The sequence below is a fragment of the Anolis sagrei genome, chromosome 1, assembly GCF_037176765.1.
Source record: "Anolis sagrei isolate rAnoSag1 chromosome 1, rAnoSag1.mat, whole genome shotgun sequence".
NCBI lineage: Eukaryota > Metazoa > Chordata > Lepidosauria > Squamata > Dactyloidae > Anolis > Anolis sagrei.
In genome coordinates, this window is record NC_090021.1 from 196,002,050 (window position 1) to 196,028,750 (window position 26,701).

Below are 26,701 nucleotides of genomic sequence, written 5' to 3' on the forward strand. Positions count from 1 at the left end.
TATAATTCATCTTTGCAACAATCACATTGGAAGTTTGGACCAAGGTTTAAACAATAGTTTTCATAAACAATAATAATACCGGAGGGAGGAATATACCTTAACCATGATGAGAATGTCTATTACCTTGTGGATAAATCTCTCACAAGCCTGATTAAAACACATTTTTCAATAGAATAACAAGTGAGAGAAATTCAAAAAATGATTGATTCTGCTTGGAGAAGACTCTAGAGAACATCAAATTGATTTGTCTGTTCCAGCCTGTTCACTTATGTTATGCCTCCTGTCTCATTACCCATTTGCTTTAGAAATATTCTACGTGAAGCAGAGTGATCTGAGTCCCATTTGAATACTGATTGCTGCATCCGGCCAAGGGCTTAGTTAGTCACATCCAGCACCATGGTTTTACCAGAGGTCAGCTGGATGCCCTCAGCAGATTCTTATGGTCAATACTGGCTTGGTCATGAACAGAGTGAGAAAACCACTTCCATGGAAAATGGCAACATGTAGTGTATGGCAGATATGCTTGGGGAAGGAGCTGTAGAGGCACTAGTCTATTGCCAGTGTCAAAAAAGCAAGATCTACCTGTTACATGCTGGAGGAGTAATAGGAGTTGTCTTATATTTCATTCAGCTACACAGAAAGCTTCCAGAAGACTCTCTTCTCTTCACAATGTCAAATTCAAAAGACAGAGGGTGACACAAACATATGAGTAAGGAGTAGCAGATTTGTTTTACTTCTTGCACATTTATTCTACCTAATTTCTAAATCTCAGATGACACGAAGAAAGATTAAATATGTGCCGTTTGTATGTTTGCTCTGTGTCCAAATAAGTAATCCTGAGGGTTAGGAGAAGCAGAGACTGGTGGCTTCCATGTCAGTGAATTTTTAAGGAGGAATTCAAGGTGCTGACCTTCTTTTGAGGATAGATCTCAGTAACTCATACAATATTTGGACTAAAACTTGGATTGGAATAACACCCCACTGACATGGAAGTTGTCAGCTGTCTCCAGTTAAGGGAGAACTGGTTCTTTGCACACAAGCAATGCAACACAACTCAAGTTTTTTTCTTCATTAGCCAACCAGGCTTTTGCAACTGAAATAAATTTAATTTCTCAAATACTGGCGAGATCATATTTACACACTTCAGGCTAATTCATTTCCTTTCCTCAAAAGCTATGGTAGACAGGCATTGTATATAGTCACCTGAGACTCCATGGTTATTGTATGGTTACTTGCAACTCTCCAGTCTGCGTTTTCCAGAGCAAGATTTTTCTTTATGGAAAAATGTCCTTTGTCATTGCATGATTTAACAAAGAAATTGGAGCTGGCTAATCTCTTCCAAGGAATCTCAGATGCAGGACTCATCTTTCCCTAAACTTCAAAGTACTGTTGGGAAGTTGCTAGTGCTGAATGTTTACATTCATGCTTTTTAAAGGCAACTATTTCTGAAATCTTTGCTGTTCAGTTGGGAATTGTTTTATGTCTAATCTGGATGTTATCCTTATCTTTTCACTGGACTGAGGAGGAAGAAATGCACTAGCCCTTTTTCCAGTTTGATGTAATGTTCGAATGTTGGATTACAATTCTGGAGACTATACTTTGAATCCCCATTTTGCCATGGAAACCATGACCTCAAACAAGTCACACACTCTCAGCCTCAGAAGGTGACAAAGGCAACTCCATTAACACATCTTGTCAAGAAAACTCCATGATAGTTTTGCCATAGACTCATCATAAATCAGAAATGACTTGAATGCTTACAACAATAAACATCATTATTTATTTATTTATTTATTTACTGTATTTATATACCACTTTTCTCACCCAGGTTGGACTCAAAGTGGTTTACAACAAATAATGGCAAAATTCAATGCCTCACATACTTATAAAATCAAATCATAAATCTAAACAAAACATATAACAATGCATTAAAATCAATAAGACAATTAAACATAAGATAAAACAACATTTAGACATGAGGACATAAAAGTGAAAACCACCTAATATAAACATTAAAATCACATGATCCAAAAGAAACTCTGAGAATGACTCTATCTTCTTCCATGAGTATATAACTATGGATCCTCATGTGTCCAGGATCATAAGAGGTCATTAAAGTATATGGCAGTGTCTTTGATCAAGGTAGACAAGTGAAGTTTTTAGTCTGCCTTGCAAGGGTAGAAAAATAAACAGAATGGTTTGTTGCAAACATTTTGATGTAACTGAAAGGCAATTAGGCTGAGAAAGAATATTCAAACTTCTAAGTCCCCCGGAAGGCAAATATTGCAGCTAGAGGAAGTGTATGCAGATATTTTGTTTTATTCTTCATTTAATGCTACTTCTCTGTTGTGTGTGTTGTATGTAGTGCCTACATTGGCAAACAGTCGGGAGTGTGGCAAACAAATATTTTTGGCAGGTGATTTGTATCTCTGGAATCTCTTCTCTGGGGCTGACGAAACATCTCACCAGTCCAACTGGCCCTACTCCCTCTTTGTTCTGATGTATCTGATCAATTGCCAGAGGTAAGAACTGTGTGTCCCGCTTTAGAAATTAAGTTGGGTGAAGGCAATCCAAAGGACACGTCATTCATAATTCACTCACCCTTCTCCACTTCTAATGAATGCCTGAACTGGCCCTGGCCCCTGAGGCAAGGATATTGCAGAATGGTGGCTGGGCTTCCAGATGTAGATATCGAGGGGACTGAAGTCCTTAAATAAACATTGGCCTGAACTCACATATAAGTAAATATGTTTGGAGGCTGCACTGTGAGGGATGCCAAGGAAGGAAGATGTTGCTGGACAGGGCTATTGTTTACATAGCTGGCAGGGTAGGAAAAGATAATTAATTTCATGGATTTGTACCCCGATGTTTGATAGGATCCTGGATAGTTTATCTATAGGATGATAATAACTGAAAATAATTAAAAATAAAACGTTTAAACAAATTAAGATAAGCACAAGCATAAAAGCAATTTTCAGAGTGCTAAAAAGCAGCATGATATAGTGGTTTCAGGACCCCCACCCCGGTGGTGCAGCGGGTTAAACCACTGAGATGCTGAACTTGCTGATTAAAGGGTCAGTGGTCTGAATCTGGGGAGTGGGGTGAGCTCCCACTGTTAGCCCCAGCTTCTGCCAACCTAGAAGTTTGAAAACATGCAAATATGAATAGATCAATAGGTACCGCTTCGGGGGGAAGATAACAATGCTCCATGCAGTCATGCCAGCCACATGATCTTGGAGGTGTCTACAGACAATGTTGGCTCTTCGGCTTAGAAATGGAGATGAGCAGCAAACCCTAGAGTCAGACACAACTAGACTTTATGTCAGAGGAAAACCTTTACCTTATAATGGTTTCAGCATTGAACTACAACATTGGAAATTAAGTTCTGAATCCCTGCTTGACCATGGAACCCCCCCCCCCCCCCGCCCGAGTTGCTTTGAGCAAGCCAAACTCTTTCAGCCTCAGAGGAAGGAAAAGGCAGCCTCCCTCTGAACAAATCTTGCCAAGAAAAAACAATGTTAGGTTTGCCTTTGATTTGCCATGTTAGAAATTATTTGGAAGGCACACAACAATCCCAATACTTCCATGAGCTGGTTAAAATTTGGCTGTCCCCTACCATGATTAGATCTCAGAAACCATAAGCTAGTGTGGCAGTGTGTTTGTTTGGAGAGGAGAGTTGCTGGCTATTAACTCTGGAGCACTGATAGTTCCCAGAAGCTGATTAGTGCTATCTGTATTACTGAATTCTTTATAATGTTGTCAGTGCTAATTGGCTCATTAGCACCAACAGCACACTAACAACCTCTTTTATCTAAATCTCAAATATACAATGAGTTATAGTGTTCTTAGATATGCATGGCACTTTAAGGTTCCTGTATTTGGAACAGCATTTTTTAAAAATGGTTTGTATGCTATTATGAAGAAAATGTGCAATTCATATATGCAGTAAGAACCACAGCTCCTAGTTTGCATGCATATTTTACTGTTAAAAATAGTGCAGGTTTCCTGTGTAAACATCATCAAATTCCCCTGAAGCAGCTTGTTATCGTTCTTGTTATTATTTATAAATCATAACTTCCATAGTGTTATGTGTGGACATATATCATCATGATGTGCCTTATTAGTATAAGATCTGTGACATGACTGCTGAATGGCTTCAAGTGGACTTTGTGCTCGGAAAGGCTAGCTTGAAAATGCTAAGAAGAAAGGCAATGTGGCATAGTAGTTTTAGCATTGACATAGAATGGTTCAATGGTATGGAATCATGGGAGCTGCAGTTTTATAAGTCTTTAGCTTTCTCTGCCAAAGAGTGCTGGTGTCTCACCATATTACAAATTCCAGGATTCTATAGCACATTAATTCTGGGTTGCTGTGAGTTTTCCAGGCTGTATGGCCATGTTCCAGAAGCATTCTCTCCTGATGTTTCACCCACATCTATGGCAGGCATCCTCAGAGGTTGTGAGGTCTGTTGGGAACTAGGCAAGTGATGTTTATATATAGTGGGAGAAAGAACTCTTTTCTTTTTGAGGCAAGTGTAAATGTTGCAATTGGCCACCCACATTAATTTTGCTGTATAGATGTAAGCTAGCGAAGGGTTTGAATCCCCATTTGTCCATGGAAACCTACACATGACCTTGGGCAAGTCATACACTTTCAGTGTAAGAAGAGGGCAATGGCAAGCCTCCTATGAATCGATGGTCAAGAAAACCCTGTGATATGGTTACCACAAGTTGGAATCAGCGTGAAGGCACATAACAAGAAAAATCTCCACAATTGATTGGTTTGCTCAACATCTTTATTAATGACTTAGATGAAGGGTTAGAAGGCATGATCATCAAGTCTGCAGATGACACCAAATTGGGAGGGATAGACAATACTCCAGAAGACAGGAGCAGAATTCAAAACTATCTTAACAGATTAGAGAGATGGGCCAAAACTAATAAAAGGAAGTTTAACAGGGACAAATACAAGATACTCCACTTAGGCGGAAAAAATGAAATGCAAAGATACAGAATGGGGGACGCGTGGCTTGAGAGCAGTACGTGGGAAAAAGATCTTGGGGTCCTTATGGACAACAAGTTAAGCATGAGCCAACAATGTGATGCGGCAGCAAAAAAAGCCAAAGGGATGTTGCTATTTATGAGTGAGGGTGTGCATGAGCACTACTTCCCTCATAGCCTTGCCAATTGGGACTAAGCCTTGCAGTGTGCCTTTTGCCCCTGAATGTGCCTGAGGTTAATTCTAACTACTGTCCTTCCATTGGTATTTAATATTAAGGGCAGCTAGCTATATACTTTCGAAGCACATAGTGGGATATCCCTAATAAATATCAGGGTATCTCTAATTGGTTCTTTACAGTAGGCTTCCACTGGAAGACGTGAGACACAATTTCTATTGATCCTCTGTCCCTTCACAATTGTTTGACCAACACCCTCACTCTTCTAGATTATCCTTGTTTTTTCAGAGCAATAGGAATTGACAAAAAAAAAAAGAAAAAAAGGATGCCTTCCACTTGTTCCAGAAAAGGTCTTGTCCTAGAGGCCCTCAAGGAATCTTTGAGTTCTGGACATTAACTTTGGATGGAGGTATGAGAATGGCTCAAATTATTTTCCATATACAGGCAAAGCTCCAAACCTCCTTTTTACAAAGTATTTTTATGCCCAGCCATCCTCAGTTTCTTCCTCATCCTCTGTCCAGCTGGATTATTTTTAGTAACATCTTTACTGGGGCGGAATGGGGAAGGAGAGCTGTAGAAACAGATTTTAGTATTGGTTTGCGGCATAGAATTATAAAATCATAGAGTTGGAAGAGACCTCATGGGCCATCCAGTCCAACCCCCTGCCAAGAAGCAGGAAAATTGCGTTCAAAGTATCCCTGACAGATGGCCATTCAGCCTCTGTTTAAAAGCTTCCAAAGAAGGAGCTCCATCACACTCCGGGGCAGTGAGTTCCACTGCTGAACATCTCTCCTCACAGTCTGGAAGTTCTTCCTAATGTCAGATGGAATCTCCTTTCTTGTAGTTTGAAGCCACTGTTCCGCGTCCTAGTCTCCAGGGCAGCAGAAAACAAGCTTGCTCCCTCCTATCTACAGTAACCAATACAATGAAACTTGAGCTGGGAAAGAGCAGGATTCCACTTTAATGTATGTCTGCCTGTAACAGACAAGGTAAACAGGTAATAGTAAATAAATTGGAAACCAATGGGGAAAAAAAGAAGATCATATCTGGAGTTATTCTTGAACTTGTTTTCAAATAGTCTCTACAACGTTCAACATATTTTTTGGTATAAGAAACTATATTCCTTCCATGTTATTTCTGCTTCTGGTACCAAATGTTTCATTAAATATGTCATGCCCAGGAATACATCTACTTCATTAACTGATACATCCCGTAACAGAGCGAGCGGTACATGATAGCTTTCAGTTTCTTCAAGTGATTTACATCTTTCTGTTCACAATGATATCAATGCACATAGTTTTTTCAACAAAACACTAGAAATAATGTAACATTCATGCTGTGAAGTTGTATGTGATAGTACTGATTCTTTTTTGGCAGGAGTTTATCAATGACACCTTTCTACACTGATAAAACAGTACACACTCACCAAATGGGTCAATGTATAATGACTATATATATATATATATATATATATGTGTGTGTGTGTGTGTGTGTGTGTGTGTGTGTGATCAATGTAAAATGCATATTAACAAAATGTTATGTAAAGAAAGACTCTTGATACCACATGAGTATGAACACATTAATATGACATTCCCATGTGTTTCAAATGTTTTCAATGCATTTAGGAAGGACCTAAAAGTATGAAAAACTGAGAAATACGTAGTGTATCATGCTCAATTTAAAATCTGGCAATGTAAAATCAAGAAAGGTGCAACTCTGAAAGCATCAGGTCCACTCCAAAAACTAAAGCCACCAGTTTGGAACTCCAAATCTGAAATAAAGTGCTTTTTTATATTTATGTTAAATGTTTTAATTGTGATTTATGTTGTTGGGGGCCGCTGTGTAAACCACCTTGAGTCGCCTTCGGGCTGAGAAAGGCAGTATATAAATATGGTAAATAAATAAATAAATAAATAAATAAATAAATAAAGTCAGAGGATGGGCCTTTGGAAAGGCAGTGTGAAACCCTTCAGCAAAGTTTTATTAGTCCCTTTGATCTCTTTAGAAATTCCCCACCATTTCTCAGATAATTCACTTACAATGTTGTGGGATTTATCGCATTTTTGGAGGTATAAACCCCTTTCTGTAAAACCTCTGAATCCACAAAATACTGCTGCAGGTGAAATTCAGTGGAAACGCTACACAGGACGCTACACTCTACACGCTACACTCCCTGTCCTTTGGGCCCTGTTTGAAGTCTCTAGCGGTGGCAAGGGTACATATGAGATGGCAGCTATAGCAAGAGGAGGCCCTAGTAAGATTCTGTGGCATCATGTGCTTTGCCTCTGGGTGGAAGGGAGGGTGGAAGGGAGCTAAAGAAAGGAAGGAAAGGCAAGGTTGTGGTGGTCAGCGAAGATCGGAAGTGAGGGAGCACAGTCTAAATGTCTTGCTACCAACTTCATACAAGAGGAAAAGAAGAAGGGAAGGGAGTCTCTGGCAGCCATCCACCAACACTGCAGAACTTTGGCTGGTGACTGCAGCTCACAGAAATTAAGGGGATTTAAAAAAAAATCCTTTGAATTGTATGTGCTTCAACCTGCCAGGTTTCTGCAAAGCTTGACTGGTGGGTGGTTACCAGAGACTGTCCCCCGCCCCTCCTTTGATACCAGTGGCACACAGAGCTCAGCAAGAGCTCTGGACTGCCTTTGCTCCATTCCACCTCTCCTTGCATATTCTCCGGTTTGAAGCCTGGAAACAGGATGGTGAACTCAGAGGGAGGATTTTACTAGAGCACTGTAGTCCAAACCATGCACTGGTCTTTAAAAAGAAAAGAAAAAATATAGAGCTAAATTACTGCTCCCCTTCCATAAGTAAACGTGCCTTTTCCAAGATCACTGTTGTACTGAAAGATCACTGCACATACTCCAAACAAGGCTGTTATTATTACACAATTATAAGGACACTTTGAATCACATGGTTTCATCTGCACATGCTACAAGCATGCACTGGTGCTTTTATTACTGCTGTATTTTTTAAAAATGCCAATTTTAGATATTCTATCTGAAATAGCAAATGGCATGGCATGGTATGGCATGGCATAAGATCCATGGGAGTAATACCAAGAGTTACTGCACTGAGAGACATCAGCTCTAGTGATGCACTGATTTTTCCCTCTTTACAGATAATAACTTCTGAATATTCATTTTCTTTAAGCAACAAATCCTACAACATTGCAACCCCCTTAAAAAGATGCCCTTCTATTATAAAAATGCATCCAACAAATGTTGGAAATATGAACAACAGATGGGAACCTTTTTTCACACCTGGTGGACCTGCCCAAAAGAGTTTTGGAAAGATATAAATGAAGCCATACAAAAGATTCTAAAAATAAAAATTCAAAGAGAGCCTGAATACTTTTTATTAGGCATGCTAGATATAGAAAAAGACAAGAATAAAGAGATTTTGTTTAATTTTTTGGTCACTGCAGCTAGAATAGTGTGCGCCAGGAACTGGAGACAAAAAGAAATACCGAAAAAAGAAGACTGGCTGAACCAAGTGTTAGAGATTATGAACATGGACAGACTTACCTATTGGCTTTCATCTAACCAAGGCTTACCTAAGAAAGAAACCAACTGGGACCTTGTAAAAGACTACTTAAAACAGATGAAAATAGATCTCATTTGCTAAAGACATTCAATCTTAAAGAAAAAAAGAAGATGGAAGGGAAGCAGAAAAATTGTAACATAATATTAACTCCAAATAAACTTAATGACCATCAAATGCAAGAAGGAAGTCAACATTTTTTTCTTTTTTACAGTTTTATAGTTTCATTTTTTCTTTCTTCTTCTTCTCTTTCTTCTTTCTCTCTCTCTTTCTTCCTCTTATCTCCTTTTTTCTCTTTTTCCTACTTTCTATACGAGCAAATGTTCTCTCACTTTCAATGTAAAGAAAACACTAGATTTCTTTTCCCACTTTCTTTACTTCATATGACAAAACTTCAATAAAAACACTTAACAAAAAAAGATGTCCTTCTCTCTTTTACTATGCTATTAATATCCAGATACAGAAGGAGGGCCATGTCTAAATGCACCCAGGCAGATCTCCATTGTCATCTCTGGTCTCCACAGCTAATGATAGAGGGTCAAGCATCACAGCTCCACATTTACTGATGAAGGGCAGTTCAGAGGAAGACCCAGGTCTAACTCCTTACATTTACAGGTAGGACAGAATCTGGGAGAACAGGCACCAATAAGTGGCCTGAAGCATGGATCCATGGTCAAAGGAAGCTCTTGACAACTTGGCATTGAAGTGGGCCAGTTTGCTCATAAGGTACAGCATGAAAAATGAATTTCAGGACCCTGCAGATATGTGCTGTGAAGCAACAGTCACTTAGCAACCATAAGAATCAGACACTCATTGCTTCCACGATGAGAATTGAGGTTTTAAATAGCTGCACATCTTCTAATGGCTTTTGGAAATCAGTTCAGATGTAAATTTCCATTCTGATGAACAGGTGCCAACAAGATGTTTGTCAATTCTAACACTATGTTTGTTGAAAAAGCAATACTTTACAATTTCCTTGCTCCTCACCCCCTCCCCACAGAATGTGAGATCTTATTCTACATTTGATATGTTTTATTATTTTTTTACTGGATTGAAACAAGGCAAGACATTAGCATTTAAATAACCTCACATCATACATCACAGCAATGTCAGTTGGTTAGCTCTTGTTAAAGTGCATTAGAAAACACAAACATGATGGTAGAAGATAAAACATGGATCTGTGGTCTCTAGTTCTCTGTCATCTTTGTAACTAGAGAGAAACTACGCTGTTTCAACTGTGATAAAACCACAAAAGGTAGGGTGGGAAAGGTCAATGTTGGCCGGGAATGACTAGCACGCATCTGGTACAGATCTAAAAATCATAAGGGCTAGTTTTGACCACCCATCTCAAGAACTGGTGTAAACGCTCATTGAAGGCCTCTTTGAACTATTTCTAGATTGGCCTTTTATACTTACAGCACAAATATGTTGGACCTCCTGGGAGAAGTAGTTGTGAGATTTTATTTATTTGTTGATGCTTCTTGTCAGGGAACCTCAGTCAGTCTAGCATCTCCCTCAGTTGCAGAGATTGAAAACAGAGTGGTGCTATAGCTATTAGTGTTTTGCCAGCCTGTCCATTTGCAGCCTAACCAGACCACCTGCATGAATTTATTTGATATATTAATGATGTATAGAAAGGGCATGAGGATAGTTAGCAGAGAAAGTACGGCAAGTAATAAAAGAAAGAGAATATTGTTGCTGCCAACAACAGAAACCACAGAGTCTAAAGGAAGAAGGGGAGACCAAATCAACGGAGAAAAGAAAATATAGATGAGAAAGGCTGGAGTGAACATACTGATTTGAAATAAACAGGGATTTTGATTGTTTTTGATGGTAGTTATGAGGCAGTTTGGACAGTCTGTTTTGTGATGGAGGGCTATACAACAATATTTTAAATATATAATATGGGGAAAAAACTAGACACATCTTTGGCTGCAATTTCCCATGGCCATTATCACTGTCTTTAGAAACTCTATTCCTTTTTTATGGTACAGATTGAATCTCCTTTTTCTGGAATATGCAGATATCTGATGCTTGACTTTGATGAAAGGGGGCTAGTAACATATCCAGTACCACTGAGTTTTTCTCAAGGAGCTCTCTCTTTGCAGTGTCAGAAATTTGACAAGGGATTGCATTTCAATAAAAATAAAAATTATTAGGTTTTCTTTTAGAAAAAAAGAGGAGAGTAAGTTGAATTGCTGTAAAGAATCTGGCTTATAGAAAAGGATGAAGTAGTTTTTGTTAAGACTTATACGTCTTTATTTCCTACTTTTCTTTCACTATACTGTTCCACCTCTTTTTATGTATATAACATTTCTTTTGTGGTTAATAAAAATATTTTTAAAAATTGACAAGGGAAAGGGAATGTGGAAGGCAGACATCAAGGGAGGAAAAGGTCCAAATGCATGTGGTGGCCATGGGCTCAGGGACTGTTGGAAAGCTCCAGCTGGCCTGAGTCCATCCTATGCTCACCCTTCATACTTCAATTTCTAGGGCATCCACTTCACCACAGCTGCCCTTGACTGGGCAGAAGGAGAGCATGGCATGGACGACAAAGCAGCCGTAACTCTGGAGGCACACAACACAGGCTGAGGTCATGCTGGGAGTTATATGGCTCTTTCCTAAAGATCACAGAAATGCTAAACTGCCTTGAAAGAGAGACTTGCCAGCAGAGTGTTTTTCACATTCTCATTTCCAACCAATATTCAAGTAACATATTCTGCCTCTACATTTCCACCCGACAGTACAAATGCACTCATAATGGAATTTATTAAGGGCAACTTGAGGGAATGCTAGCAGATGGGGAAGAAGTGGCAGGTGTGAGGGCAGCCAGGCAGCTGTGGAGCTTTGGGAAAGTCAGCAACAATGGTAGAATAAATGTTTAATGCCTCGGGGTAAGAAGTGTGTGGGACATGGAGACAGGTAATGCCAGGAGAAAAACACTTAAAAAGCTATTTGTTTGTATACAGCTCGCAAGATTTAATTTGGAATGATTTCAACAACTAAGCCATCTCCCAAATGACTCCTTGTCAAAAATTGAAAAGTCTTGGTTCCCTCCCCGCCCTTTTTATATTGAACCACTTGTATTTAAACTGAGAACTCTGAATCCACAGTGGCGGAAGAATAAGTTTTGACAGAAGTGGCAAAATATGAAATACATTGTTTTCATCCAAAATTGTACAAAGGCTTATAACACTTTTCAAATGAAGAAAGAATGAGCTTTTATTTTATTTTTCTTTGCTGCTCTGTTGTGCTGTAGTTCCAATTGTGTTGCATTGACTCCTGACCATTTCCAAATTGCAGTGTAAAGAAAACAAAAACAGCATGGGAAGAATATATATATATATAACCACCGGTTTTTAAAAATGCATTTTCTTTTCATAAATGTCAAACTTCTCAAAGAAGGATTTTTTCATCAGAACTTCAACAAAAAATATGAAATGAACAAGTCCTTTGAGATTTATTCAGCTAGATAGAGTCACATCCATCACATTCTAGCATTTTTAAAACAAAGAACAGGTTAAAAAATTATCAGTCTTTGGTTCTCCAGATGTTTTAGATTTCTGTTTCCATGAAGTGTCTGTCTCCATTGGTCAACTGTGTGGTATCTCTGAGAGTCAACGTCCAAAACATCTGGAGAATCAGTGATGTAGAGGAAGGAGAAGGGCCACATATTCTCAATCGTGCCCACCCAGTTACATTTTTTTAAAAAAATATGCAATTAGGAAATGAGTTGAGAAAGGTCAAGTCATGAATCTCTCAGAGCTGCTGGGTTTACTAAGGGAAGGGGCATATTTTAAACTTCTCTAATGTACTTTTGACTTTATTCCTCCTATGGAAATGAATGGATGCAATTGTGCCTGTAACACCTTCCATTACATCAAACGGAGAATAATTATGGGAGTACACAGGTGAAACAGGTTGGAGGTAGGGTCCATTCCTATTATGGAGAAACCTCTTTGAGTGCAACCACCCTGCCCCCCCCCCCCCACACACACACTTCAAATAATTTCCCATTTTGTTGGAGGAAACTGGGAATAAAGAGGCAATAGATGCAAACTGAGATTGTGGAATGGAAATGTACTTTGGAATGGAAATGTACTTTGTGGTTTCTCTGAAGGATGGTGCAACAAAGATCAAAGAAGGACAAACAACAGAGGTCTGGACCAAGGCAAGGTCGTAAGGGGACAGGAGCACACACACACACTCTCACACAGAAGGCTAGACAGTGGGAAGCCACCGTTGTATTTTATATTTTCCTCTGCTACCACCAAATATTTATTTATATTTCTTTTGCTGCCACCAATTTATTATTTCATAGGCCACCTCCTTCACCAGAATGTTTAAAAAGTCACACTGTCTTTAGTTGAAATAAAACAGGAATATGTTGTTTATTTTGTTCTTGAAGAGTAAATAAGCATAGAGGTTTCAATAGATTAACAGTCTTGACTTGGACAAAGAATAGTAATATAACTTGAGTTATATTAAACATACATAAAACAAAGTTCCACACACAGGAATACAATCAGAATCTTCCTTCTACCCACAGCACTCTAATCACTATAGAGGCCTATTATAGTTCTCCTTCTCCCCGAAGGCTTTAACTATTATCCTTATAGAGGTATCTTTCATATAACAAACAGTTCCCAAATCCCTCCCTTCCCTTCAAAACTCCTAACCCTTCTTCAAACACCAAACTTCCAACCACAGTGGTTGCCTTAGTAGTGGATCTTCACCTGAAAACAGACATGGAACATGTGTATGTTGTTGCTTTTTAACTTCTCAGTAGCATTCAGTACCATTCATCATGGTACCTTCTGGAATGCTTAAAGGATTTGGTAATTGAGAGCACTATGCTTCAGTGGCTCTGGCTCTATCTCTCAAGACAGATGATGGTGCTTGGAAATAGCTGCTTCTCAGAAAGTATGCTTTTATATGGCATACCATACAGTGCCATTCTATCTCTCATGCTGTTTAATATCCATATGAAACTGCTGGGAGAGATTATCAAGAGGCTTAGGGCAGAGTACTATAAGTATATACTCTTGGTCTGTGACCGTAACAAAAAAAAAATCATTGATTCATTCTCAAGTATATCAATGACACCTAATATTCCCTTTTTAAAATAGGGTCTTAGACATGTTGTGGCAGAAGAAATCCAAGCTTTCTTGGATGATAAAGATTTCAGCCTTCCCTGGAGCAGAAAAAAACCTTAGTCATCTTGGTGGATGAACCTATGAGGGCAGTTGGGAAATTCCACCAGCATCACTTGATAGGTTTAATCTTTCTGGACTGTATGGTTGATACAGAACTGGGTGTGGCTCTCCTTTTAGTTCGTATATTATCAGAAGGTGGTGCTAGGGCAAAACCACAGCCTTGCATTTGTTAGCTCACTGAGTGTCTCAAGATCCAGTAGTATTCACTATGCCTTTTAGCACTGATGTAAAACATCTAAGATAGATCATTCAGGACTTTATCAGATGGCAGTATTGAGAAGCATCATTAAGTTAAGTAAAGAGAGGAATCGGGAGCTGATTGTACCTTCTAGTCTTCCCTAGTTGTAAATGAAAAAAATCAGGCTCAGTCTAGACAACAAAAACATTCTGTAGGTCAGCAGAAAATCTAATCTGGGATTGGGATTACAATTTGCAAACTAAGGTTTTACATTTTTTCTGAAGGATCTAGTCCTTTAGGACCTGGGATCTAGATCTTTGATTTAGCCACAATGCTATCAGAATTAGGTATATCAGCATTATAGAATTAATGCAGTTTGATACCATTGAACCACCTACCATTATGAAATCCTAAGAGTTGTAGATTGGTGAGGCACAAAGCCCTAACTACCTTGATGCCATGATATCTGAAAAACTTTATCAACAAACATCTATTCAAAATTTGAGAACACCAAGAGAGGCCTTGTTGTGTGTTCCACCATCCCAGGAAGTTAGGTTTCTGAGCACAAGAGGCAAGGTTCGTTCTCTTTGCCAGCATCTTTGTTGTGGGACTCCTTTCCAAGGTGGGTCAGGCATCATGGCACCATCCCTGCTAAAACTCCAGCAGGCATCCAAAACTATATTATTCAAAAGCTTTTTTTTAATCTAAACTTGTTTTAAAATAGATTTTTACAGGAATTGTCCTATTTGCATTATTCAAATTCATCAAAATGGTTTTAATGTTTACACATCTATTTTTGAAAGGAAAACATGTCCCAAGAGCATAAAATCATCAGTCAAGTGTATCAATCAAATATGCTGTCTCACTAATTTGTGACACATATTTTAAATATATATTTTAACTGTCATCTTTTATTATTATCTTAATAATACATTTTGATATGTTTGAATAATATAAAAGAAGGATTCAAATGGAAATAACAATGTAATTTATTCAGGATATGTATTCAAACTGTCTTGTTCACAGCTAGGTGATACTAATAACAGGCATTTGTGCCACTAATGCTGGCAAATGTATAAAAGGATATATGGCAAACGCTTGCTGATATTTTCCATGATTAATAGCACATTTCATATTGCTGTTCTGAACATGCCAGAAACATGAGGTACACATGCCATTTCCCTAATAGCGAGTGGAAAACAGATGGACATCTTCGCTTAGAAAAATCATCACAAATGGCATAGTGAAATTGAGCCAAATTTACTTGCCAGATAAACAATAAATACGGAGGAAATTATTGTTTCTTTAAGCAGAGCTTGTTATAATAAAAGGATAGGGAATGCGAGAAATAGATTATTTATAAAGTTATTCATGTGTAAAGTTCACTGTGGAGTATGCTTGCCAATGATTGAAATGTCTTTTTTTAAAAAATCAAATTGAAGTTCATGTTGTTTGGGATTTACACAAATACTGTCTGCTTACCTCTCCATACATTGTAATTATCCTGTTACTGAGGCATATGCATTCAAAAGCTGTGCATTCAAACATTTTAGAACTTTAATCATCATCATATGGACACAAGTTCCAAACTGACATTCATATAGTGTTTGAAGATACACATGAAGATGGGATTCAATTGACAGACAAGCATTTGATCACCATGCTACAAAATTGGAGCAAAGAAGTTCAAGCTCTTAACAAATGTTTAGTTACACAATACAAAAATGGCAGAGTATCTTTCAGCTTCACTCATTTTCTTAGACTAGTGGGATGCCACAGGGTTCGGTTCTGGGCCCAGTGCTGTTCAACATCTTTGTTAATGACTGGGATGAAGGTTTAGAGGGTTTGATCAAGTTTGAAGATGACACCAAATTAGGGCAAATATTCCAAAGGACAGGATCAGAGTTCAAAATGACCATAACAGTTTAGAGAGATGGGCCCAAACTAACAAAATGAATTTCAAAAAAGAGAAGTGTAAGATAGTACACTTAGGCATAAAAGGTGAAATGAAAACATATAGGATGGGTGATGCCTGGCTCAACAACAGTCCATGTGAAAAAGATCTTGGAGTCTTAGTGAAAACAAGTTGAACACGAGCCAACAGTGTGATGCAGCAGCTGAAAAAGTCACTGGGATGTTGGGCTGCATCAAAAGGAGTATAGTGTCTAGATTGGGGAAAGTCTTGGTGGCTCCCTAGCCTGCTTTGGTTAGACCTCACTTGGAATATTGTGCCCAATTCTGAAAAAAAAGAGTTCAAAAGACAAACTGGAAGGTGTCCAGAGGAGGGCAACTAAACGATCAAAGGTCTGGAGACCATGAATTCTTATGAGGAGCATCTTAAAGAACTGGATATGTTTAGCCTTGCAGAAGAGAAGGTTGAGAAGAGACATGATAGTCATGTATGAATATCTGAAAGGATGTCATAAGAAGTTGCAGGCTTGTTTTCTGCTGCCCTGGAAACTAGGACTCGGTGCAATGGCTTCAAATTGCAGGAAAGGAGATTCCACCTGAACATTAGGAAGAACTTCGTGACTGTGAGAGCTGTTCAGCAGTGGAACTCTCTGCCCCGGAGTGTGGTGGAGGCTCCTTCTATGGAGGCTTTTAAACAGAGGCTGGATGGCCATCTGTCGGGGGTGCTTTGAATGCAATTTTCCTGCTTCTTAGCAGGGAGTTGGACTGGATGGCCCATGCAAGGTCTTCCAACTGTATTATTCTATGATTCTAGACACACTGAAAAACCATTCTGAAAAAAATTGTAGGATTATTGGGGAGGGGGCTGTTTCTGCAAAAGTCTTTGGCCCGAATCCTTTTACTTCAAGCATGTTAAGTATATGTGCCCTTTTCTGAACAGTGCACAAAGGGTTATTCTCTATAATCTCCTGCTCTGTTTAACTTCCTTGGCAGTTGCTACTTTCCATAGAGCTTTTCTTATAGTGGTGATGATGAGGCAGCATGGCAGAGGGGGCTATTTTTCACCCCCAGTGTAGTTTTTCTATCATGAACTTCAGTGGGTATGCTCAGTTGCCTTCCTGTCTTCCCCTCCAGTATAGCAATGGCCCCATTGGGTTTAACAGCTGCAAGGGACAAGCAAGCTACAGAATTACATAGACAGAGCAGTTATGCTATGTGAACCAGTAAAAGATCAGCCTTGCAAAAAGCCCTAAAGTATAAGAAATCATTACAAACACACACAAACTCTCTAATCTTATCCAATAAGAAACTGTTTTTAAACCATACATTCTTGCATTCAGGAATGGAATAAAAGAAGACTCATCAGAAGTCACTCATAAAAACTAAAACTTTTCTAAACAACCTAATTTTAAAAATCTTCCCATCTCAAAATTGGCAGGGATCATCTGATTAGCTACCTTTCCTACACTGCCTTGAACACCAAATCTAGCAATCTGTCTTCTAAATGGCTGATTATGATGGCTGGATGTTTCATCCAACAGCTTTCATATGAAGGTTGGTAATAGATATAATGGTTGGATATGTTTCATCCAACAGCTTTTACAAAATTTGGAAGAAATGAGAGCTGCAGCTTGAGTGAAGAGAAATCAAATTACAGGTAAATCACTTCCAACCCCTTCTGCTGAATTATGCCTTCCCAGAATATTAACTGGACACCATACCATGCAACTTGCTCTCCTAAAAAAACTTTGAAATCAGTAAGAAACAAAATTAAGAATATGTGAATTTCCATTACTGTTGGTGCAAAGAAAACAAGAATCATTTCTTACTTGACTTGTTTTCACATTAAATTTTCCATGACACAGCTGCTGCCATCTTGAAATCTGGATTGTGATTAATAGATGTTCTTGCTCAAGATTTGATCTGTAAGAAACAGAATTTCAAATTTACAATCTGTTGTCATTTTATTTTATAAGTATATTTTATTAGACATTGTCTTGAATCCAATTCGTGGGGAGAAAGTCACAGTGTAATCAAATGGAAGAATTGACAAATATTTCTTGCTTCTTTACCTGCACTGATGCACTAAAACAGCATAGGAAACACAGGGAGAATTCACATATCTTGAGTCTATATTTCTTACACAGAAAATTTCCTGTCATTATGAAGTTTCTGATTGTTACTATAGAGCAGCATATAGAAGAGAAGTTATACATTTTCATAAGTGTCTGATAATTTCAAAAGTTGTTTCTGGTTGCATCTGGTGAAACGATATCATACGAAAGCTGACTGGCACAACCTAGGGATCACAACCAGATAGAGTGAAGACATCTGCCTGTGTGCTTTGCTACTCTGCTGCTGAGTATGCACACTCAGTGTGGAACACATCTCACCACGCTAAAACAGTAGAGGTGGCTTTTAATAAGACATGCTGCCTTATCACAGGATGTCTATATCCTACACCACTGGAGAAATTATACTGTTTAGCTGGCATTGCACCATCTGACATCTGCCAGGAAGTAGCAAGACAGTGACATTTCCAGCCCATCCCATGTTTGGATATCAGCCAGCATGCCAACGCCTCAAATCAAGAAATAGTTTTCTAACATCTACAGAGATACTTACAGGAACACCTCAGCAAGCAAGAATCCAAAAGTGGCAGGCTAAAACCCAGAACCTCAAGCCATGGCTGATACCAAATGAGAGACTCCCCCCTGGGCAGACTGTGCTCTGGGACCACGAGATGCAGAGCCAACCTTAAGAAATAGGACCACAAAGTGGAGTCCATGACAAGCGAGTGTGGAGAAGAGCAAACCACAGACCGCCTACTGCAATGCAACCTGAGCCCTGCCACATGCACAATGGAGGACCTCCTTATAGCAATACCAGAGGCACTCCAAGTGGCCAACTACTGGTCAAAGGACATTTAATACAATGCCAAGTTTTAAAACTTTGTGTTTTTTTTAAATACCTTGCAACTGTACCCTTACAACTGTACCCTTGGTTCGCTTCTGATACGATAAATAAATAAATTTCAAAATTAAAATCATGCTAGCACATAATTATATTGTATTTTTTTGCAAAATGAAAATTTAGATTTTTGTCAAGTATCAAAGCAACATAAATTTTTCACAATTTCTAACAGAGGGAGGGTATGTGTAGATGTGCAAAGATTCATGCATATTAAGAATGAAAGGGAACACGGAACCATTGCAGAGATTAGATATTCCACAAAGATCACAGACATTTACAGAAGTCTTTTGAAAGGCATTTATCACAGAACAGACCAATCTATGCTTATTGAAAAGAGGATATAGAAGCCCTTTTGAAGGATGTTGCAACAGATGATTTACCAACTGTGTGCAGAAAAAAAGGAGCTACAGGAACGAGGGAGGATTTTTTTCTCCCCAAATTAACTGTTCTTTAATTAGTTTCATAAACCTCTCAGAAGATATGTTCACCCAAGCCATATTAAGTTGCAACTTCGCTATATTTATACTTGGATAGAATTGTTTCTAAAACAGAAGCATATTATATATGCATTTCTCTGCTCTGATAGCTTTGTATACATGAAAGTGGAAGGGTTTCATAATGTGCTGAACAAGATGTCAGACACTCTGTATTCTATTATTGCTATTGACCTTGAGGCAAATAGTGTATACGTCAGGATGGAAAAATGCCCTGGCATATCTTGGCTCATTTGGGTGAAAATGTGTGTATCTCTATGCAAATTCCAGCATTGAATTCACACCCGTGGCACATTCTTTCTTTAATCAAATAGGTTTTCTTGACAGCCAGATCAGCAAACAGCCTGGAAACCAGTTGGGTTACAATGAAAAGATTTACATTTCAATAGTTGCCCTTTCCTGACTTCTACCAAGCTCAAATTAGTTACTCCCGCCCTGCATATTATTTAGAACGCTGTGTGCTGAAACAAGCTAAACAGCAGTGGTGTAAAACTTGTGGCCCTCCAGGCAGGCATGTAGCCAGGGGGGGGGGCTCGGGGGGCTTCAGCCCCCCCGAAATTTTCATGGTGGTTCGCAAAAAGGCCTTATTGGTGCATTATTTAAACTGTTATGTTTATTCATATCATGATCTGATCACCATACTCAATATATCCCATATGCATGGGGGTATTGGGGTAATGATACAAAAGGTTTGCTAGGGTAGACCCTCTTTCACTCAGATTCAGCCCCCCCCCCGAAACTCAGCCCCCCCGAAACCCCCCCTGAAAAATTTTTTAGCCCCCCCCCCCCCGAAACGAAATCCTGGCTACGGGCCTGCCTCCAGGTGTTTTGGGTGGCAGTTCCCAAAAGCCCTGGCCATTGTGCAACCTGGCAAAGGCTTCTGGGAGTTGGTGTCTGAAACATCTGGAGGGCCACACGTTTGACACCAGTGCTCTACAGGCTGGAAACAACATCGATGGGGCAATTCACTTCTTAACCAATCCCGGGACAAGGAAAAAATGAAGCATAGCCTGGAATATTCCATTTCTGGTATATTCTGGTAGTTGTTTTAGGCTGCTGATTTTGGATGTTGTGAAGGAGAAGCAAACCGTACATCCAGAAAGCTCTTAAGAAGAAACGTAATAGGGATTGCAATGGATTAGACCATGCTTGACCAACCTGTGGGTCACATGTAGCACAGGACAGCTATGAATGCAGCTCAACACAAAATAATAACCTTAATTTAAAACATGGCAAGATTTTTTGGCTGAGTTTGTTACTCGATTGCACTGATCTCAAGCGCAAACTTTGTAGATGACAACAGATGGAATGGAATAATGCGTGTATATTATATTCACAAATACTTTAGTTTTATCCATAATTTGCATTATAATTGCAAACTGTTTGGACAGAAGACCTGTTCAATTACTTTAAAAGATCCTTCGAATGGGGTGGTGCATAATTATGTGAAGATTTGGTTTTTGCTTATCACGAAAGTTATACAAGGACTTTTTTAAAAACTTATCAACTATCATTAATATTAGTGTGTTTTATGTGTGGATACCCTGGATTAGACCAAAGGTCTATCCTGCCCAGCCTAATTTTCACCATGTGGTCAGCAAGATGCCTCTGGAAAGCACAGTGGCAAGAAATAAGGGTAATCTCCCTCCCCCCCCCCCCATTCTTAAAATACAAGATTGTATGTATTTTAATAGTGCTTTATCTCTTGTTTTAACGATGTATCACACTTAGCTTGAAGTGGGGAATAAATTTATCATCATCATCATCATCATCATCATCATCATCATCATCATCATCCACTCCAAACTGGAGTTATTCTCCTTCATCACCATGAAGTTAGGGCTAATAGTACAAAAATAAATCCTGTATCAATCTGCTTAGGTCATAGATCTTTCTGGTATGAAAACCATACATTTAGACCACATGTGTCAAACTCAAGGCCTTTAGGCCAAAGCCTTGCAAACATGCCATTTTATGTGGCTCTCCAGATGCTGGTCTACATCTCCTGTATTCCCCATCCTTAGACATCATGTCTAGAGCTGATACAGTAACATCTGGAAGGCTGATGTTTGTTCTGTTTAGTCAAGATAGTGGGGTTTGAATTTAGATACAAGCCTTGTGGATATGATGTCTGATGTTACAATGTTTTTTATTATTTCCCCAACCTCAGAGCCACAAGTGTGTTGGGTTGCAATTCCCATTATCCCTAATCTGCAGATAATTAAAAGTCATGGGACTTGTCTGCACTAACATCTGGGAGCCCAAATTGGGTAAAAATTAAAGAGCACCAACCACTATGTAAAAGAATTATAGTTGTCCCTATGTATCCATAGATTCCCCATTCATGGGTTAAATGGCCCTTTGAAGGCAACCATAAGACTAATGTGGCCCACCATGAAAATGAATTTGACACCCCTTATTTGGACTAACTCTACTCAGTTCTTAAATCTAGAGTGTAAAACATGTAGTTTGTATGAAATGCCCTATACCGCACATTGCTAGGAGAACAATATGACACTGCTGGAGATTAAACATACTTATAGTGTTTACATGCCCTATACCATCAATTAAACAGGAATAACCATCCAGAAAAAAACCCAGACCAAGCCACAAATTAACATTTGCTTGTTGTAGCTTCACAGGAGGGCGAAAATACTTCGGGAAATATGTTTGCTTTGAATCGTTGTGCCCCCCCCCCCCGCCCCCACACACAGATGTTTTATAATCTTAACATTCAGGATCACCAGAGCTTGAAAGTATAGTTATAATCATATGTTTTCCTCAATAACTGATAGGAGTGTAAAGAAATCTTATTAAATCATTTGTCCTTTAATGAGGCAGGCTGTTCTGAGACACTGACAAGGTTGTGAAGTGTTCATTCAATCTCTTCATGCCTTCTGCACAAAAATAAGACAATTAATGTTTTCTTCTTTTTTTGTGGCACTTTTGGCAATTTCTGCAAAATGTCTTCAAATAAAATGGTGTTTTCCTGTTTGGGGGAAAGGAGTATACATGGATACTGAAAGCACAGAAGGATTGGGTGACAGATCAAAATGAGGCAAACAACTCATCGAATCACCTAATGCTTTAAAAAAAATCTGACAAGGTGGCATCTTTCATATTTCAACTGTGGATTTTTCCCCACTTATGCAATTTCCAAAAATTTAAAAACTCTCGAGACTCATAGTAAATACTTTGTATCTGAGGAAGTAGTCTATAAAAGTTTATGCCACCAATTTTGCTCTCTCAGTCTCCAAGGTGCTACAAAATCCTTTTGCATACACTAAATATGTCATCATTTTGGAGATATGTAACTTCTAATTCTTGTACAGAAGAATGAGGCAAGTAAGGGTTTAAAACTTTTAAACTAGGCTATAACATAACATTTATAGCATTCCAAATGACATTTGACAAGGGATAATGTCCCTCCTTTTAGGTTTTTTTTTTTTACAACTATGTTCCATCCTATGGTTCAAATGCTTGCTTATGCTATGTCTCATGCTACTGCCCCCTGCTCTGTTTCTGTATTTCATACCATAGCCAGCTTCTTCTAGCATTCAGATTTTTTGAAGAAAGGTAACCGGAAGAAACTATTTTAGATACTTTTGAGAAATTGCAAGGAAAGGAAACATTCGACTATAACTGTGACTACTTTTTTGGAGCAATGGGTTACCAATTACTGTCGAATAATGAACTTTGTGACTTTTTAAGTAGAAAGTAAGAGAGCCTTCTGCTCTATTTGATTCTGATAGAACAGAAGAGCCGACTGGCATATACTTCTTGCTCAAAGCCACCTTTATCAAGAACCACCCATTTCTTCGTTTTTTGGTTCTGAGTGGTGCCTGGATCAAAGTTCCTATTGGAAGTGTGGAAGGGAAATAATTCATGTCTTTTCAACACCAGGCACTGAAGAAATATATGGTTCTATATCAGTGGTTCTCAACCTGGGGTCCTCAGATGTTTTTGGCCTACAACTCCCAGAAATACCAGCTAGTTTACCAGCTGTTAGGATTTCTGGGAGTTGTAGGCTAAAAACATCTGGGGACCCCAGGTTGAGAACCACTGTTCTATATAGTGTTTTCTTACCTGGTAGAAGGCATGCTCACCACTGTTGCTGCTGCCATTTCCCTCCCGATCTTCTGTTTAGGTAGAGGCCTTGAAGATCTCCTAGTATAAGCACCAAGACCCTTAAACAGAATCTAAAGGAATCTGGCCTAAAATTTTACTGAAGCTATATTCATATGGCTATCTGTGGAACTAGCAGACAGATATGGGTGAAAAGGACAGGCATCCTTCCTGTAACAGTTGTTTGCAACCCTACATCCATACAGAATACTTTAACATGTAGATCAGAGCTTTTCAAACTGGGTCAGGACACATTAGTGTGCTGCCTGTAGCCTGCAAGTGTGTTGCATGAAAAATGCCCCCCTCCCCCCTCCCCCAACAGGTTGTATGGCAGCCCCTTAGAAGGAGGGGGCTGGCTGAACCAGGAGGAGGAGGAGGCAGCAGCTGCAGGAGCAACAGTAGTGGTAGCCACTCAAGCAGCACTGAACTCAAGCCCGAGGATCGCCATCCTACATCTTGTTGTCCTTGGTTCTCTGCCTTGCCCTCCCCCCATGACCCAAACAGTGGCCCCAGCCTTTGGGGGGGGGGGGTGATGGTGAAGAAAACATGGAGGAGGATGAGGCCAAGTAGGGGATCGGGGAATGGACCGTGATGGGAAGGGAAACACATAATTAGAAGAGAGCCCCAAAAGACGTCTAGTGAAACCTCCTTCAGCCAGACAAGAAGACTGCCAAAGTTCCCCCACAGACAGCCATCCAGCCTCAATTCAAAAAACCCCAGAGAAGAAGACTCCACTGGAAAAGGCCTCCCAAAGGGCATCTAGTCCAGCCCCTTCAGCGAGGCAGGAATGCACAATCTAGTCTCTCTTTAATCTCCCCCTGCCCGAGATGTTTAATCATTACAAAAGTGGAGTACTGTTGCTGTTCAGCTGTAGGTACTGTTATAACTTTTATCATTTGCACAATTTATCGCTTGATTTGCAATAATTACCACTGAAGTTGGCAAGTTTCTAATTATGAAAATAAAATGTATTTATTTATTTGCCATATTTATATCCTGTCCTTCTCACCGTGAAGGAGTGGCACACATAAAAACAACTGCTAACACATTTCAACATTAAAATTATTAAAATCACATAATCCAGTATTATAATCCAAGATTGTTGAAATCTGTTGAACTTCAAAATCTGTTGAAAATTATGTTTGTGATTAACCTCATGGAGTGGCTATGGAAGAAATTACATAAGAATAAACTGTAGTGATTAAGAAATGTAAAGAAAAACAATTTCCAAGCCTTGTTTACACAGTAAATATTATATGAAACACACACACAGAGATATATATATATATATATAGAGAGAGAGAGAGAGAGAGAGAGAGAATGAAAATCTTATAAGGTTTAACCTCAATTTTGCTAGTAAAACTGAGTTACTGTGTCAGTAAAGGATGCATGTCTAAAAAGTGTGTCACCAATGTGAAAGCTTTGGGAAGCTTTGATGTAGACAATCATGTATCTTCTTCTTCTTCTTCCTCCTCTCCTCTCTCTTCCTCATCCTATTATCCTTTATATCCCACTTTTTCTCTCTAAAAACAGACTTATATCAGCTGTTTTATAGCAAACACTTGTTAGATCATACGAATCCTAAACACCAAAGATTGGGAACCACTAAGCAAAGTTCACGTAGTTTCTATAACGTTTCAGGAATTATCTGAACATGGAAATCAATACATTTTTAGAGGTAATGACACATTGGGAAATTCTCTATTATTAAACACAATGCAGTTATCCATCCACATTCACTGCCCCCTATGGGTATAGAACCCCTATGTAATAGGAAAATCATGAATATTTTATTTCATACAAGAGTCTACATTCTTAAAAATCTCTAAGTTTTTTTAAGCACAGCTCTATGGTCTACCTCTACCAGAAGTAGACCACAGCTTTAGGTCCTCCAGAGTGACCGTATGGTCAACTTCTGGCAGAGGTCAGCTTTAGAGTTAAAATGAAGGACCTACAGATTCCTAAGGTGAACATTTTAAGCAAATCCACAAAACTCTGTCCTGCAAATGTGGAGGGCTGACTATAATCTTTTGGGGAATACCTTGAGAATGTTTCATTTCTAAGTTATTCTCACCTCCCTCCTTTTGCTCTTCTTCCATTGCTGCTGCATCAGCCTGGCACTTGCCTGTCTGGAATTAATTCATTAGGGGCAACCTTCCTCCTCCCTCCCCCCTCCCCGCCTTAAGGCAAGATGCTTTTATTGAGTGTCTGCCTGCCATATACTTGTTAAAGGCACAGCTTTTCTTGAATAGCAAAGCAGAAAATAGTAGAAATTCAAAACTTATCACTTTGGGGAAAATGAAAGGCTTGTATCATTCTTGCTGAGAGTATTCAGAGTTCAGAAAAAAATAGCAAAGAAAGGGGAAATAAATAATGTTGCTTTTATATCAGGGGACTTTGCAATGGATGGTTTGAATTTCACAGACACAGGAATGTCTCTTATCTCCCCGTGGAAGGAAATATTCCAGCCCTATCTGCATACGATTTAGTAATATGAAACAAATTTTTACTTTTCCCCTGATAGCTTCAGTTCATATGCTTTCTGTAACATTATTAAGGTACCATGAACAGAATGTTGAATGCTTTCCACTTTCTGACAGGGTGCATGAACTGTGAAAGCAGGGCTGGGCAAACTGCAGCTCTCAGACCACATTTATTTATTTATTTATTTATTTATTTATTTATTTATTTATAATATTTATATTCCACCTCTCTCATCCCAAAACAGACTCAGGGTGGATCACAGAAGATACAGGGGGACATGAGGGAAGCCTCCCCGCAGGACTGCAACACATCTGGGCATCCCCTGGGCAACGTCTTTGTAGAAGGCGGATTCTCTCACACCAGAAGCAACCAGAAGTGACTACCCTTGGTTTGCTTTTGATACGATAAATAAATAAATACAGGACATACATATGCGGCAAAAATTCAATGTTATTTTATACTGACAAGATAGACAATTTGAAACATAGATAGAGGTATAAAAGCTTTCTCAGCTTTGGCTTCATGGAGGCTTGTGCTCAGTTCCAACCATTGGGGGGGGGGGGGGTTGCTGTCGCTTCATCTACCTGCCAAAAAACTTTGT

General features: G+C 39.1%; 1 protein-coding gene across 7 annotated transcripts in view; it reads right to left on the minus strand.

Annotated features, from left to right (window-relative positions):
- Positions 1-26,701, minus strand: part of B3GALT1 (beta-1,3-galactosyltransferase 1) — a 391,634-nt gene that overhangs the window by 134,067 nt on the left and 230,866 nt on the right. For 6 of the 7 annotated variants that reach the window (XM_067471829.1, XM_067471826.1, XM_060778419.2 and 3 more), the window contains one exon: positions 17,854-17,947. The exons of the other annotated variant lie outside the window; for it this stretch is intronic. The gene's annotated coding sequence lies outside the window, so the exon portion shown is untranslated. The remainder of the gene's footprint in view (positions 1-17,853; positions 17,948-26,701) is intronic. 7 annotated transcript variants of the gene reach the window in all.